The 5,668-nt window shown below is 32.6% G+C and overlaps 1 pseudogene; it reads right to left on the bottom strand.

Annotated features, from left to right (window-relative positions):
* Positions 1–3,131: 3,131 nt before the first annotated feature.
* On the bottom strand, positions 3,132–5,033 carry LOC149880517 (uncharacterized; annotated as a pseudogene).
* Between the last annotated feature and the right edge of the window lie 635 nt (positions 5,034–5,668).

Raw genomic sequence — 5,668 nt, 5'->3', positions numbered from 1 at the left:
AATAAAAAAAAAATTAATAAGTATAAATATTATGTAAATTAAAATTTACATATAACAATTTAATACCTTTAGTTATAATATTATATTATAAAATTATAATTAAAGATATAAAAAATATTACATGTAACGGGTAATATCGCTAATATGTTAAAATGTATAAAAATTTGTACAACAACAAATCAACAAGTACTACGTAATTAGCTTACTTAGTAATAGTAAGTTAAAGTATTAGTATAAGTACTACTATACTAAGTTAAAAAAACTTCTATAAAAAGTTATTTACTGATCCAGTCTGTTTGCAATAGCTTCTGCAGTATGGCGTCCAGAAAAGGGTGACACACCAATTACAAACATCCGGTGGTTGAAGTCTTCATTGATGAAGTGGAGGGTGATGGCTTGATAGTCGTCATTATTCCGACTTTGCCGCATGTCAGAAGAAATGGCGAATCCAGGACTTTTTTGGCAAATCTTTCTCCAGAACTTGATCCACTGCTACTTTCACGTTTTTGTAAACTAATGGCAACCTAAAAGAAGAAAAAACAAATAAAAAAACTGTTGTTTATACTAATTTATTTAAAAAAACCAACAAAATAAATTGGCGCGGACAGGTCTAGGAACTAACAACTTTAAAATTAAAAAGGGAGGTACTAACTTACTAAAAGATAACAATAATGTAATAATGGCGTCATGGGACTGCCCAGTTTTCTTGACTTTACTCTTCTGTCCATGACCAGAGGAACTTTGTCTCCATGATCCTTTTCATAGGACTCATCCTCGTCGTATATCTGTAAAATTAAAAAAAAGTTGTAAAGTTTTTACATTACAATGTACACACTGTAAAGGGGCTAAAGCCTGCAATTCATTGCAGTATTTCAACTTTGAACATTATAAATATAGAAATACTCAATTTAAAACTTTTTTTCACAACTGTCATATAATACCTGTTCAAACTCATTAAAAGCAAAATCAGCCTTCCTCTTCTTCTCTGACTTGTCTAGTTCAATCTGGGCAAATTCAAATGGATGCTTTCTAAAAAGATGGGACCTCATCCCAGAAGTGTTATGATCTGCAATCTTGACAACTGCCGGACAGAGCTTGCACTTTGCTTGGACGACTCTTTCACCAGCCTCACTTTGAGTCACCTCTTCTTCAAAGAAGTTCCAGATTTCCGTTCTTGGACGCGGCATGATGCTGGCAACTGACTTATAAGTTCAAACTTCTAAACTAAATAAGAAAAAGAATCTTTTACTTCACAAGAAAAACAATTTTATGTGGACAATAATGCTGTCCAACTAGTCACTTTGACTCCCTCTCGAAAACTAGCCTTTTCCCAAAAAATGAGAAAGCTGTTAACAATAAAATTTCTATCGGACATTTTAAATAACTGTTATTTCAAATTTTACAACAATATCAAGTTATTAAAATAATAGTTCAAAAATTTATTTTTTCTTTTACTACTTTGAACAACCTGTAGCGATGATAATTTTTGTTATCTAAGTTTAACCATATTTCACTTAAAAAGTTTAATAACAAAGTAAAAATAGACATTTCATACATACCGCTATATTGTAACAAATAAAATAAAACAAAATTTATCATATCTTACCTTCAAAATTGATTAAATTTCAATGTTTTTTGTGACTTCCAAGAGACACTAAAGAGTCACTGTTTTCTTTTTGAATTTGATATTATTTTTCCCACCTGACTGCGAATCATACAGTTTACAAACTACAATCCGTTTTTATACAGTCTTTCAACCTCGCCATTTCGACACATTAAATACATTAAGACATTACATGCGTTAACACCGACACACTTTATTACCTTAAATACATTAACACGTTAATTGCATCTTGAAGACGATATTCCCGACATTTTTGACTTTAGTTGATCAACAAAGTTTTTACCTGACATCCTACTTAATTGGTCTGGAAGGATCAATGATATCTATTAACTAGATGTCTATCTTGCGCTTCCGCAGCGAAGCAAATTTTTTGCCAACCAGGTTTGTTTTGCCAGACTGAAATGACCCAATGATAAATCAAAGCAAAACAAAACTGAAGTATTGCCAGTTTAAATAAAATGGATACTGGCATTAAAAACTTTAAAAACTTGCTTCACTTTTTCTTACGGAATTTTTGTGAAGTTAGACATCTAGATAATATATGCAATTGGGAAGGATTAATTTGTAAAACCGGTAAAGATAGGCAAAACGACATCTTGACTCGACTTGAAGATTTATTATATATTTAAACTAAAATGTGGCAATTTAAAAAAAAAAAAATTGAATATTGTAAAAAATATCGTTATTATACCGATAAATATCGGTATTCTCGTTATTTTTATGTATTCCGATAAACCGATAAAAAAAGCCGATATTATCGTTTCAACCGATAAAATATCGTTTAGTTATCGGTTCAAACGATAACTAAACGATATTAACATTGACAAACTCATATCGTTTGATATCGTTATCGTTTCATATCGTTATCGGTTCAAAATAATAATGACACGCAGACTAAGGGTCTGCGTATCGAAACATATCGTATTACGATACGATACGATAAGGTGTCGGAATGTGCGTATCGTAAGTTTTTTTATATTACAATAATATCGTACCCAAAAAGTTTGCACGATAAAGTTTCGATATTTATCAATTCATTACGATATTTATCGGTCAATTACCTAAATATCGTGACTCATATCGTAACTCAAACGATAACGATACTTATCGATTCATTACGATATTATTTTTTCCGGCTAAAAAAATAATTTTTTTAAAAACCTAAATACTGTCATAAAACTGCTGACAAGTGCACTATTTAATGTAAAAAAAAAAAAATAAACAAAACTTTATTTGTAATTTTGATTTTTTAATTTATTCAAGACTTAAGTTGAAGCAAAAAACAGCTAAAAACAAAAAATAACTTTTTACTTGATAAATTGTTGACGTGACATGTTTAACACGTTAAGGTTTGTGCCTGTGACTTAATATAAGAAAAAGATTAAAATTTAATCTCAAAGTCAAGGTTTATTGAAATCACTAAATCACTATATGGCAAGTTTTATAAACTTTAAGCAGTAAAATAAACCAATGACGCCACTAAGGCAATGAACCAATTTAAGTTAGTCATCCATTTCAACTGCTGATGTAATAGTTGAAGTAGGAGGTCCCTGACTTGAAGCAGCTGAATTCTGAGAGTTATTGGTAGAAGCCTCTTCAAACAATTCTTCTTTTTCATCCCGACTGGTTAGAAGCCATCTTTTGATCTGGACCTTAGGGTAGTTTTGCTGAATGTACAACAATTTTTCAACTTGTTCAGGCTGCAATTTTGTTCTTTTATAAGAGACAATTCCACCACCGGCACTAAAAGCTTTTTCTGAAGATGCTGAGGAAGCAGGTATACATAGCCATTTTTTAGCAGCTTGAGCAAGGAGAGGAAATTTGTATTTATTTGCTCTCCAAAATTCCAGCACGTCCACACCAACAACCCCTGGGAGTTTTTGAAATATTTCCCATTCAGTGACAATGTCCGACTTTGGAGGTGGAGCCGGACCAGAATAGGAAGTTATAAGTGCAGGAGCTTCTTCCATTCCAACATTATAGAAAGGATCATCTTCCGAAACATGACCTTGGATTTCAGCATGTAACCGTTCATTAAATAATGTTGTTGCGGCAATCCATTCCTGATAAGCATTGGATTGAGTAATCAGTGCCTCATAGGCTTCATCAAATCCACCCAGTTTTTTCAGAGCTCTTCCCTTGTACAAGGGATTAAGCAAGTTGGCAACAGAGTAAAAAAGGTTTTGACAACCAATGTCCGGAAAACGAACATCCAAGTTTTCCACCAGCTTTTGGTGAAACATTTGTGCTGTCGGTGATGCCGCACCAGCCTTGATGAAATCCAGGCATTTGTGCCTCAGTGTGTAAATGTTTGAGATAACGAGGTGAATGCTTACTTCTTTGTCTGCAGAGAAACATTCTGAAATCTCAGCAATTCTCCTCAGAATAGGCAAAATTTCGTCATAAAGATTGAATTCATCTTCTGAAGGAATGACTGGAGCTAGTTTGGTGTCATCTTTTCCAGGAATGTCTCTAATGGAGCTGAGGATAAGACGCATTTTTACAATGCTTTCCAACATCATAAAAGTTGAATTCCAGCGTGTTTTCACAGGAGTGATGATTTTCACAAATTTCAACTTATCCTTGCTAACAACATCACTGTCATCAAGCAACAGCTTTAGCTAAAAATTAAAATAGAATTATAAGAAACATAACATAAAAGTTGATTAGTACTATTTACTATAATAAAAAACTGATATTAACTATGTTATGTTCTTACTTTTTAAATGTTAACATTTTATCAGTTGAAAAATTTTGTCACACAAAGTGTACTAAGAAGTTTTTATTGCGCTTATATTGTATTAAACTATAAACTAAATTACTATAAAAGCGAAAAAAGATGTTAAACTAGTTACCTCTTTTTTAATTCTTTGCTCAGACTAAGATGACTTGTGGCATCTTGAACTTAATTCAGTTGCTCTTTGGATTGCTTCGTCAAGATCCAAACTGTCAAAACCTTTTGTTTCTTTGACAGTTGCTGCAACTGCCAAATTCAAAAGATGATCAGCACACAAAAGAGATGCATCTACAAAATTGCACTTGTTAATTGCCGCCTTCATATTAGCGGCTGAATCATGGACACACACAACGGACGAAACTCCATTATTTCCGGCCAACTCTGAGACATTCCTGAAAAGCAAAGTAAAATTAGTTGTTTGCTTTTTGATGTTTTAAAATATAAACTAATACTTTTGTTGTTATTTTAGATATAAATAAAAGTATTAATTTGTGACATTAATTTTAAACTAAATGGCGGATTTTGCTTATCTAAATAATTCAAACGATTAACTTAATTTACAGAAATTTTAACCTAATAAAAATTCAATACTAAAACATACTTATCTAGACGAAGAGCAATGGCTTCAGCTGTATGTCGTCCGGAAAACGGAGAAACTCCAATTACAAACATCCTTAATCGGAAGTCTTCACTCACATAGTGCAATGTACTGGCTTGGTATGCATCATTGTTTCTACTTTGCCAGAGGTCAGTTGAGATTGCAAATCCAGCGGTCTTTGGCAATTCTTCCTTTAGAATGTCATCCACACAGATTTTCACATTTTTGTACAACAACGGCAACCTAAAATCAAAATAAAAAATTATTGGTATTTCTCGTTACATATCAATATGGTTACCCACTAAGATAACCCAAAAAAAATTGGTGTGGATTGGTCTTAAAAAAGTAGCTTTTTAAAAAATTTAGTTCTCTTGGAACTCCCATTGAATTGACTCCCCACAATAAAATTTTATTTAAAACAATTAAAATTTTTCGTACTTGAACCGCGAGTATGTTGTTGCAGCCTTCACATTCATTTTTGGGTTGCAGTAGTGAACAAAATCTTTAAAAGCTTCATGTTCAACCAAAGAGAATGGCAAATTTAAACGGGCCAAAAACTTGACAATTTCAATGTCTCCTCTGAGCTGTTCGTTGTCTTGTGGCTTGTATTTGACCCAATGCTTTAGATTTTGGACCTTTTCTACTGATGGTCCGGAAAGTCTTCCTCATTTAACTCTACTGCCCAACATTAATGGTGTCTTATCATCTC

Source organism: Hydra viridissima, unplaced genomic scaffold (genome assembly GCF_058129835.1).
Source record: "Hydra viridissima isolate aposymbiotic clone 2 unplaced genomic scaffold, HvirCarnegie_v1 scaffold_13, whole genome shotgun sequence".
Lineage (NCBI taxonomy): Eukaryota > Metazoa > Cnidaria > Hydrozoa > Anthoathecata > Hydridae > Hydra > Hydra viridissima.
This window is presented reverse-complemented; position numbering and strand designations above follow the sequence as displayed.